Source organism: Vidua chalybeata, chromosome 12 (genome assembly GCF_026979565.1).
Source record: "Vidua chalybeata isolate OUT-0048 chromosome 12, bVidCha1 merged haplotype, whole genome shotgun sequence".
Classification (NCBI taxonomy): domain Eukaryota; kingdom Metazoa; phylum Chordata; class Aves; order Passeriformes; family Viduidae; genus Vidua; species Vidua chalybeata.
In genome coordinates this window covers 86,789-98,908 of record NC_071541.1, presented here as the reverse complement: position 1 = coordinate 98,908, position 12,120 = coordinate 86,789, and positions in this window count along the sequence as shown.

The following is a 12,120-nucleotide window of genomic DNA, read 5'->3' as shown; positions in this document are numbered from 1 at the left end:
TCAATGTGGATAAAAGTACTTTGCTTTATCAAAGATATCAAATATCAAAGATATTTGCTTTATCAAAGATATCAAATATGCTTTATCAAATATCAAGATATTGTTTGGGTTTTTTTGTTTGTTTGTTTGTTGTTGTTTTTTTTTTTTCTTCCAGGAAGCCAGAAAACATTTTACCTGAGTTTCCATCACTCCAGGACATCTCTATTTTTGCTTAGCCATGGCAGTAGCATACTTTCCAGGATTTTTGTGTTCCTTAGTTAAGACAACAGTGATAAAACCATTTTGTACAGGGGTGATTATAGCTGATTATTTCCTATCATTAAAACAGATAGATATACAGACTTTTAATTGTTTAAAAACAGTTTCTTGTTTTGCTCTGCATACCTTTTCACCAAATTAGAATTCAAGTCATGCTAGTTCTGGGGCATTTCTTGCAGCTCTACATATTTTCTAAGTGTCCTTCCTGTCATAATGAAGGATTCTTCAAAGTCTTGTGAAGTTCTGTGGTTTCAGCATAGTGTGAACTGAGAAAATGATGTGGGGAAATTAAGAACAAGAATTTGTTCTAGCAATTTTTTCCCTTCCTTGGGTACATCTTAGTGGGAGATGAGTTTAAACCCATTTTTGCAGATCCTCTTGAGCACTTGTATGGAAGGACTCTGAAAACAAGTATGTTTCCTTTGAGAGGAACTTTCTCTTCTGTAAGCTGAGAAGAGACGAGAGCCAGAGAGGCTGAGAAGAAAGAGGTCTGTTTCTAGAGGTCAGTGTGAACTGTGAAAGGGTTTTGCTCCTAGTTCCCAAGACCATCCTGGATGCTGAGACCTGCCAGACTTATTACATTAAATGAGGGAAAGGTTGGCTTTGACTGGACTGTGCATCTGGTATATTCTACAGAAACCTCCCCCACTGTGCATCCTTCACCCTCCAAAATCGGGACCTTTCTGGGGGCAGTCTGCCAAGGCTCCTATTGCTGCAGCTACTGTGAATGGTGTGCACACAGCATGTTTCTGCCTATGTACCCATCCTTGCCTGATTATCTAGCCTTTATTTACAGCACCTGGATAAATGAGTGGGTTTTTTAATTATCTCCTCTATGGTTAGCTTTGGTGACATTCATTCATGAAAAAGGAAGGTTTTGACTGACCAAGGGGAAAAAATACATCGGATAATACTGCAGATCTGAGTGGCAAAAGACCTAATCAGCTTTTAGGGAGCAGTAAAAATCTCCACAAAATCAGCAAATTAAAAACATGTTTTTTCATTTTCCAGCAGCAGGGACTTCAAATGCCCCCCATTTTTCAGTGAAAAAAGGATCTATTTGCTCCTGGCTTTTAAAAAGAGAATATTATTTTGTATGTGTTTTGCCAACAGCTGATAAATATTTCTGCAGATGGACTTTCAAAGAAAAACATGTTTTTCTCTCTCTACCAGCTTTTTACTTCCTTGCTTTACACAATTGCAGGAGAGAGAGTGAGCAGTGAGGAAGGTGGGGGTAGTTGTCCCTATTACTATATGTCTTTTTTTTTTCCCACATCCAGTTTCATTAATAGATATAAGACATGGCAAAACATCTTTTTCTTCATCAAGAAAGTAAATTTTATTTTGCTGCTGACTTAAAATTTTATAGATATATATTTTTTTCATTTATATATATATTCCTGCCTCCCTTGCCTGCTCCAAAAGTCAAACTGATGTCTTGCATTTAAATTGTAAGTAACATTTTGAGATCTGCTAGCACTTTTCAGTTTGACAGCAGAACAAGTGCTTGTGAGGGCTTGTGAATTTGAAGAATAAGCAAAATATGACAAAATAAGCAAATAAGCAAAATATGACAAAAAAATTCAGAATTAATTTAATTTAATTAGGCATCTGTTGTATGAATGAAAACACAGTGTTCTTGCACATACTGGTAGGTCTGTGCAAATCCATTATCTGATTCTGAATTCAAAAATGGACCTTAAGTTTTCAGCATGGTAAAAGCTGAAAAACTGTGTAGTATTGGCTCACTTATATTGCAGTTATTGTAGATTACGATTGTAACAGAGTGTCTTATAACAACCACCTTGGTTCTTATTACACACATGTGCAACATTAAGGTGAGCTTTTTATTAATAGATATACCAAATGCAACTATAATTAGATGTGCTAATTATATCAGTGTAAGATCTTATTGGGTCTTAAGTACTGCTCATGACCACACATTCTAGAAAACCAGTATATAAATGTAGAAGCATATATTATTGAGTGTGTATGAAATTTTCAGATGCAGTTAGTGGGCCTGAATGCTTCAATTTTGTTCCATCCTGAGCTGCAAAAATGCTGTCTTACAGCTGTAGTGGCAGCTGTAGGTGCTGTGGATGTTAATGGACTAAAAATCTTTAATTTGCCTTACAAAAAAATGAAGAATCTGCATTTTAGAGGCCACTTTAAAAGTCTCTTTATGGGGGTTTTCTGCTTTTAAATTCTTACTTGAATTTACATATTATATCTAATTAAAATACTTCAGCTTCTGGGCGGAGTGATATGAGTGAATAGAAAATGACACAACTCTAGACAGAGCTATTGTTTTATATTCCCTGGAAAGCCATATGACCACATGGGATCTTGTGCAGATAAAACATGGCTATTTTGAATTTTAACAAAGGTGAAAGTGAAATAAAATCTGCGGGCTTAACAAACCTGTTGATAGTGTACTAGATGTTGGTAAAATAAAACTATTCGGTCTGGTTTGACAGTTTGTCAATAGCACTTTCAATCTGTATTAAAAATTGAGTACTGTCTTAATTATCATTCCCTGTTACCTGTAGGGGAAGTAACTGTCATCTGTCTTCTTCAGGTGACTGTTTGTGCTAAAAATGACAAAATTTAAGTGTTGTTAGTGACATGATGCTGGACAGTGTGTACTTTACAAAGGGAAAGCCTTCTTTTAATAGGGTGTTAGAAGAACCAAAATTTTAATGGGGACTGTTAACCTGGAAGCTGCTGTGAGTTGCTTCCTGTCTAGCTCCACATTGCAAAATGTGTTTCTTCCAGCTGCCAGGAGAATCTCTTGGGATGCCACGTAACTGTGCATGGTGCCACTGAATGGAATTAAGGCAGTTTGTAAAATACAGGAGAGGAATGCCTAGTCAGGCCAGCTAGCTCATGATCATCACACAGATTGTACTTTTGCCAAGGATCTGGCTTATACCCTGCTCAGTTTGTTCTGTTGGGAGTATTACTGTGATGGACAGGTAGACAATTTTTTTTGATTATGCAGTATGTGGCTGAGGAGGTCATCTGTTATTTTACGTAACTCAGGACTACATTCTGCACCTCTGCTATCACTGATGGCTGTCTGAGCAGAGGTCACAGAGCTCATTGCTATTTCTTGAGGTGTGATGTTCATTTTAATGTGTCCATTTTCCACAGGAAACATTGCATCTTTTTGCTTATTTTCATTCTGGTTGTCTTCCTCTTACTTGGATGCTTTTGGGAGGGCTGGAGGTGTCTATACCAATTCCATGGTGCATGAGTTGCATTAAATGCAAGACACAAACATTTTGGCAGAGATTTTTCCACCCAATAAGTCAACAGGAACAGACAAAAAGGAACACAGTCTTTCCCTGACCAGGTAGGTGCTACTCTCAGACCTATACTAGTGAATAAGTAACTGCTGGTGAGCACTACAGTAACATAACTGTCGCCTTTGTGCACTAAATTTTGTGGTTTTTTACCTGGGGGAGAGTTCTGGCAAAGCAACAGAAGTGTCCTCCCTCAAAACCCCAGCACTTCTATACCATTATTTCCTTGGAAAAATTAGCTTCCCATTTTCAGCCCCTCTCCAGAAGAGCTTCCAGATCCCCCTGTGAAGCTTTGACTTTGGCAGGCTCAGGAGACCACGGCAGTATTGCTTTACCCTGGCTGCCACAGAGGGTCCTGGGCCTGGCACACACTCTGGCAGTTCATGCCCCTTGGGCACCTGACCCTTCAGGCTTGTGCCTGGGACCATCAGCCCCACAGCCCACCCCTGCTCAGCAGCGGCTGTGGAGCAAACAGCTGCGTGCAGCTGTTTCTGGGGCTGTCTGACAAGGGCAAGCCTTTGGTTTGGTAGAGCCGAAAGAGACACTGCCTGTGGTACATTGCTTGAATGTATGAATACGGCTGCTGTTTATTGCCTTGTTTTTCAGGGAAAGCCTTCAGTACGTTCAGAGACTCAGGGAATTTCCACTATTTTTCTCAGCGCTCCCCCCACCCCCTTGGCCTTCAGACACACACATTGTGTTGTTTTGACGTAATTTCAAGCAAATATTTTGCCACCGAGAGGCAGTACAGGGTCACAGAGGTCCTCCAGGCTTGGGCTTCAGGCTTTCAGCCCTCCCCAGTAAACAATAGCTCTATAACTCATTAAAACTCCCTTTTGATTACTTTTTCCTGTTTCTGATTGTTTTGGAGCAGCAGGGGTGGATTCCACACTCAACAAACTTCTTTTTCCTGCTGCTAAATTTAAATGTCTCTGAATTGAAAGGATTTGCTAATCTCTTTGGCAATGACTCCATCAAATACAAATTATAACTTAAAACAAAATTTAGACAATTTCTGAATGCTACAAGGCAATGGTGACTTGGTTTTGCAGAATAATTTTCATGTCTAGGATTTTTATTTAACTGTCCCTTTTTGTTTTTTTCAGACAGAAAAGTTACCCAGACCCTAGTACTTTCTGTGTTAGTTACTGTACCCTCTTCATTTTCAGATTTAGTAATAGTCATGTTTTCCCATTGTGGCCCACATGAAACCAAGCTGGTAATCTTGCTTATCTCCTATTTACTTCAAATTCATTCATTATCTTCTGCTTCACATCATTGATTCAGCACTCCTATTTCTGTCTCTATTCTCTGAATACTTTTTCACTGCATGGTTTTCTCCTACTTATAAGTCAGCTGATTTACATGATCTACCTATAAAACACCCTTGCTCAGCTGACTTTCTTGATGATTTGCATATTCCATCTTTTATTTACAGCAGGGGCAAACTCCTGAATTGTTTTCAGCAACCTCTAGTTTCCTTGTAGACCAGATATAGATTAATAAGTTAATAATTTTCTTTGATGGACAGCAAGGAGAATTTAGGAAAGTGAATTGCAAAAAATCCAATTCTAGGGAAAATTTTGTGCCAATTTATCCATCCACATCCTTTTATCACATACACTGCCCACACATACGTAGACACTAATCTTCTCAATCTGTGCTAATCTAGCATGAAACCTGCTTTTCAGATACAGTGCAAAAAGTGATAAAATAACCAATTAAAATGTAATCTGTATAGCACAGGTCCCTATGTGGATTTAATTAGCAGGACAATAATTTACTTCTGTCATTTTTAAACCCACAACTAGGATCTCTGGGAGAACAAAGTATGAACATGTATAAAGATGCAGTGTGTCCTGACAACCTTCTTGGAAATTTGCTGTTATTATTTGTTATGCATGCCATGGAAAAAAATATTTTTCCTGCCCAAAGAGTGGACATCTTAAATAAAAGCTAAACAAATTTATCTGCAAAAGCAGATAAATACTGTTGGGCATCCCTCACTTCGTGACTGCCCCTTGCTTCCCCTCATCCTCCTCCCCACCCTGCTAGTTTGTTCCTTGTTTTTTGTTTGTTTTACTTCTGTTGCCACTGGCTCAGTTTTAAGCACCCTCTGAGCAGAACAACTGTAAAATGACACAGTGCAGTAGATCCTAGAGTGGACTATGTGCCCAGAAGGCAGAATGACAAGAAAACACTTCCTGGAAAGAATTATGCAGCTTTTTCTTTTAACATCCTAGCTACTAAAGTTGTCCTTTGCAGGATAAGCCAGAGACAGAGACAGAGCTGTTCTGTCTGTAGCAAGTGCTGTGTAGTCCTGCAAGTTTTGCTACCAGAGTAATGAAACCATGGTATCTGCCCATAAGGACTATGGATTGAGGTTTAATAGACAAAATGGGTATAATCTGCCCTGACTTTGACAGAAATTCTTCCCTAAACCTCCTGGAAAGATCAAGAGTATAAATTGGTGCCCTCCAGAGGGATGAATGACTGCCACCAAGCAAGCACACAGCTCTTGTGTCCTAATAGGACATGCATATCCTCAGCAGGTTTCCATTGGCTTCACCAGGATTGCACTGTAAGAGAATTTGGCCCTGTGTTTGTCTTCCAGCCATCTCCAAGGACCATGCTCCCATAATGGCATTATTTTGTATTATGTAATCAACTTCAGTTAAACTCCTGATGGGTCAAGTCAGCTTAAGTGACTGATCATGGTGGCTGATAGGTAATGCATCGTATGATATTGGTATGCCCTGGCCACCAGGCAACCTTACAATTCCTGTGTTCTGTTAGTTGACAGCCTAGTTTTGAAGACTATGAGCTTTTCATGAGGTTCAACTGAACTGTCAGGCATATAAATTACAATCTGTTTACTGTGTATAGATATTTACATGCAGAAGCATAGAATCATAGAATCTCCTGAGCTGGAAGAAAGCCACCAGGATCATTGAATCCAGCTTCTGGCCCTGCACAGGAAACCCAACAACCCCACACTGGGGTTTAGAGTGTTGTCTGAACACTTCTTGAACTCAGGCTTGAGGCCATGACCACTGCCCTGGGGAGCCCGTTCCAGTGTTTAACCACCCTCTGAGTGAAAAACGTTTTCCTTATATCCATCTAAACCTCCCCTGACTCATATGCACTTGTATGTATTTACACACATACACAGATTATTGCATGCATAAATATATACATAGATATGCTTATACAAGTATGCACTCACTGACAATTTTTTTTTAGAGTAATTTAAAAAAATAAAATGCATATGCTGCCCTAAAAAAACTTTGATGATGAAAAGGGAAATAATTATTTTCCTGGAACAAATTTTCTGTGTTTTGATTTTCTGGGGGGCATATTTTGTATGAATGTGACTCATGTTTTTGTGGAACACATTTTTTAAAAAACATGTTTCAATTTCTACAGTTTAATTTATTTTTCTTCCTTTTGCCTGAGAAGTTTTAAAGCCAAATGCCTGATTATAGTTTTCCAGTTGGGAAGGTAAATGTTAGTTGGAAGATTAGGGATAAAGCTCATGACTAGAGCTTATCCCTTTCAAACAGGTAATTTATGTACAACTAGTGGAGAGAAATCTCTTCCAATATAATTGTAAGCAGTTCTGCTGAAGTCAGTGATGCTCTGTTGCTCTTCCCATGCTGCACTGGGAGCCCGAATAGAAATTTAGAGGCCTCTTCTCTAATACTGCTGAATGGTGTCATCTTACAACACTATTAAGTGCCTGACATTTAGTACGGGCAGCTCTGAATGTCTTACAGTGGAGGAAAACTCCAGTGCAAGCCTTAGGGATACTGCAAACCCCATGGCAAAGACCAAAGTGTTAATACCCTTTTTAGTGAAAGCAAAATCTTTGTCATACTTCTCCCAAGTATAAAAGGAGTTGTGAATGAAATTCTGTAAGTACCTTCTATATTCACTAGTTCATCATATTCTTTGCCTCGGAAAAGACATGTGCCTTCACTGAGAAGTGGGCACGTTTGCCATTGCTTTTTCTTCAAGGATGAAAGGGAACAGCTTTCTGTACAGCCTGGAGGTGATAGTGCTTCAAGGTGACAACTAGTGGGTTTAAAATCTGAATGGAAACTTAAAAGTCACCTTGACATAATAGGACACTGAGATGCTTGTTCCTGCCCGCATGAATAAGCATGGTTTCCTTGTGGTGATCTTCAGGGAGATGCATTTTATATATCTTTCATGCCTTTGGCATGACAAGTGATACACTACTTCAGAGTGTGCTGACAGAGATAGAGATTTCTGTGTAAACAAAGCTGCACAATTTTTTATTTATAGTCATGACAGGCTCATATGAAACATAATGAAACACATCAGTTGAATATAGTAAGTTAGTGACTTGTGAAGATTTGTTAAGTCAATACCATTGTCTTTTTACTTTTTTTTTTTTTTTTTTTTTTTTTTTTTTTATTTTTTTTTTATTTTTTTGGGCTACTCCCAATGTAGAAAAAAAAGAGTGTGGTGCTTCCATATGTGTGGATAGTGAGACCAAAAGCTTGGGTTTAGCCTCAGGTGAGGAAATAGGGCATGATGCAGATATGTGTACCTTAGACGTACAGCTAGCAGAGACTTAAGAAGGAGGATAGCCAGCCTCCATCACCAGAAAGACGAGTTTAGGTACAGTGGCTGTAGAGAACCTCACACCTCCTTCTTATCCTGAAACCAAGCACAGTATGTAAGAACTCTTTGATCCAATTTTAATGTCTGTATTTGGCTTACTTCAACTCTGTTAAGAACAGTTTTCCACCTGTAGCAGAACAATTCACATATGATTAATGTTAGATTTTCAAGATTAGTTTAGCTAATTTAGCTTCCCAAGGAGCACCTCATATTCAGAGTGACACTAATGGATATCCAAATGTCTGTGCACCTCTGCAAAAGAAAAACCTGGTGTGGGGATTAAATAGGAACCTTTCAGTATCCCCTTGTTTTGCCTAGAGTAGGTGATGAGGCAGGTTGAAAAGCACAGAATTCTGCCAGGTAAGGACCCAAAATCCAGCACCATGCATTGTTTTTAGAGCCTGAAGAAGCAGTCAATGAGCATCCCTGTAAGTGAGGCTCTTTGTGGGACTGAAGAGAGAGACATATTTGTGATTCCCGCAGGTTTGTGCAGGTTCCAAAGGACTTGTCAGTGTGTGGATGTAACTCAGGAGTTCAGGTTGTGACCTGAGCAGGCATGCTGACCTGAGGAGTGCAATAAAGATGATTTATTGGAGAAATATTGAAACAATTCACGTAAAAAATTTATCCATGACAAAGAAAAAAAAACAACCCAACCAACCAAAACCACAAACAAAACAACTCAATTCTGAAGCATACTTTCTCTAAAAAGACTACACTTTTCCAAACAGAAAGGACTGTATTTAGATGACCCCTCATAAATGATTCCAGGGAGTTTCAACCCTGCTGGCTCTCATTTCATTGTCCAGGGCTAGCTGTAGTGTCTTTAATGGGAAATTGTCTCTATGTCTACCTATAGAATAAGCTGTACTGCAATACAAAACACAGAACAACTTTATCCTAGGAAGCTTTAGCCCATATGTCCTGTAAGTCACTTGAAAGTGGATCTAGTGTCTTCCAGGTTTTGTGTCCCTCACCAACCTACCCCTTCATGTTCTGGAGAGCCTATAAGTCCAGCCCAGCTACACAAATTCTCTGTTGCCTCTGTTACATATGGTCTGCTTTGCTTGGAGTCCCCCTTGCAGTCCACAAAGTGGATGCCTTGTACCAGTGACCAGACCATCTCTACTGGACATATGTCTCCTGAATTTAATTGGTTTTGCATTTGATGGTGAATTTTATTCACTGAATATTCAGGGCTTGTCACAATCTGTATTATAAATCCTCGTTTTCCAAGACTTTACAATCAAACTATAAAAATGTGTTCCAGACCGGAGGTTTGACCGTGTGCTTATAGTTCAGTGGTGGAAAGTTGTAAAATGCAAACAGTCACCTTGACTGTCTTCAATAAATGAAGAATGGATTTCTCATTTTTTTCCACACTGGTTTTGGTGAAATATTAATCTTGGTGTGATTGTGCTAAATAAATTCATACAATTAATGTATTTGAGAGCTTTACTGCTTTGTAAGATCATTGGTGCAGTTGGGCAAACTTATTTTTCAGTTTAGTGTTTTGTCTAAAAACCCATGAAGAGGATATGTGGAAGATTGATTTTACCCAGTGTTAGCTAAACTAACACTGACTATTTTGGGCAAGAACAGAAGTCCAGCTCAGAAAAGGTCATCTCAAAATCCATCCAAAGTGCTTTTTTTAAACTTGAATGGAAAGCTTAAGTTTTTATTCTATGCAATTTTATGTCTGTCATTATTTCTTCCAAAGCCTTTAGTTCCACCGTCAAGACAGATTTTAAAAGGAAAATTCTCCTTCAAAATAAGGAGTTGAAAACATTTGTCTGGGGGAACACTGAGAGGAAACATTTTTGGGGTTTTTTAGGTTTTTTGATTTATTTAAAAGGCATTGAAGGTTTTGGGGTTTTTTCCTTGTTTTTCAAAGAGGTCTTCCTCTTAGATTTATTGTTAAACTAATTTGTCAGACCTGAGCAAATCCAGTAGTTTTCATTAAGTTTCACTTTTTTCCTAATTTATTATCTTTTAAAAAATTAAGTAAGGATCACCATTCGGGTGCAGTTGTTGGCAAAGGCACACAATTAATAAGTCCCTGTTGTTTGAATACCTCTCTTACATTCATGTTTGAAGTGGATTTGCTATCTTTTGTAGCTTAGAGAGTATCTTGTACAGCCAGCCTATCCTAAGCATGAAGTCGTTCCACAGCCCCCAGCCCCACCCTCTGCTGTGACTGGTCTCTGACACTACATCGCCCACTCCCTGACACCTCCCCGTTGCTAGATACGCGACCCAAAGGTCGCAGCTTGCATTCTGCTGCAGGGTTAGAGGGGAAAATGTTTCACTGACATTTCTACACTTGCCTACAGGGGCAAATATCCACGAGGGGTGTTAGTGAGTCCTTTAGTCTTAAAGAAGTCATTGCTGCTGCTGCTGTCTTGTATCTTGTGCTGCAGAGAAGTGAACTTTCTTTTGCATACCTAAGGAGTTCAATATCTGTCTCCAACCTGTCACTGAATGGCAATCCACCTGCCACTCCTGATTCCCTGATTCATTTCCTGTGCAGCTTTGACCCCATAATGACAGGAAGGTTTGACTGCTTCCATAAAGATTTTTGAGGGAAAACACTTGAGAAGCAGGTGATGTAAACAATCTGCAACATATGCCCCAAAGCCATATAGTTGATTTTGATATTGAGAAGACAAATCTTCCCGGACATTTGTTTTAGACCAGACCAGAAAATCAGATCAGCCATTGTTTATGGCACAGATCAGACTTTGTGGAAGCAAGATTTGACCTCGGGTTTGCCGTGGCAACTTGCTGTTGAACCCACATGCTATATATAATCTGCATAAATTAAAGTGCACCTTTCATGGAGCATTCAGGAACAGACTCTGTTAGCACCTTGTGTTCAAAATAAAAATTGCTCCACTCAAGTCTGTATTATGCAAGTGAGAGTGGATCACAAGGCTTCCTGGGAAAATCCAGATTATGGTTATTTCCATGAAAATAAAATCTGATCTCCATTCTTCCTAGACAGTTCTTGACAAGGAGTTGAAATGACTCATCTCAAAACAGAGTAGCAGCTCCCCACAGACACAATGTGGTATTTATGTAGAAAAAAATTGTTAGGAGCCCATGGAAAAAAAGTTGTTGGAGCCAGCAGACTGCCTGTGATCGCACTTGCAAAGATGTTCGCTGGCCATGCACAGAGAAATGCAGCTGCCAACTGCATCCTAGGTAGGAAAAGGATGACAGCAACGGTCAGTGGGGATGTGACGTGGTGAATGAAGAGGACAAAACAGCTGAAGGTCTTCCGGTAAGGTTGTCTCATTTCTTAGATCTGAATCTATCTGAATTTCATCTTATTCCTAACTGCTTTATGAGGTATCTCAAGATGTGTAACCAGTAAAGCAATAATAGCAGATCACAATGCACTCATCAGAGACCATGAGGAATAATAGCCTATGAATCAAGCAATATGCCCTCTCTAAATGATATGACGCTTCTTGCAGACAGGAATATTAATCACCCTAGGAACTGACAGGATCTGATGGGAGAGACTGTTATTAATATTATCTCCCCTGGAAACATTTGCAATGGTAATAGCAATTTTAATAATGCTGAAACAAAATTAAGTGGGTTGGCTAGCTTTGTAGCAAATGGGAACACTGAGGAAGGCAATACACAAACAGAGAGACTAATTCATGAAGGAGGTAGACCAGATTTCTCTGTTGACAGCTCAGACACGATAAGGAGAGGGGGAGGGAACTTTTTGTTTTAAAGGTTGCATTTGCTTCATCAATTGTCAAAATCTTGTTAAAAGTCTAATTCAGTTATGATGTCTTTGTTGCTGTCCAGAGACTGAATGTATATATTAGAGCGGCCTTATATACAATTTTTGCCACAAGCAATTTACTATGATTATATTATTCTAATCTGG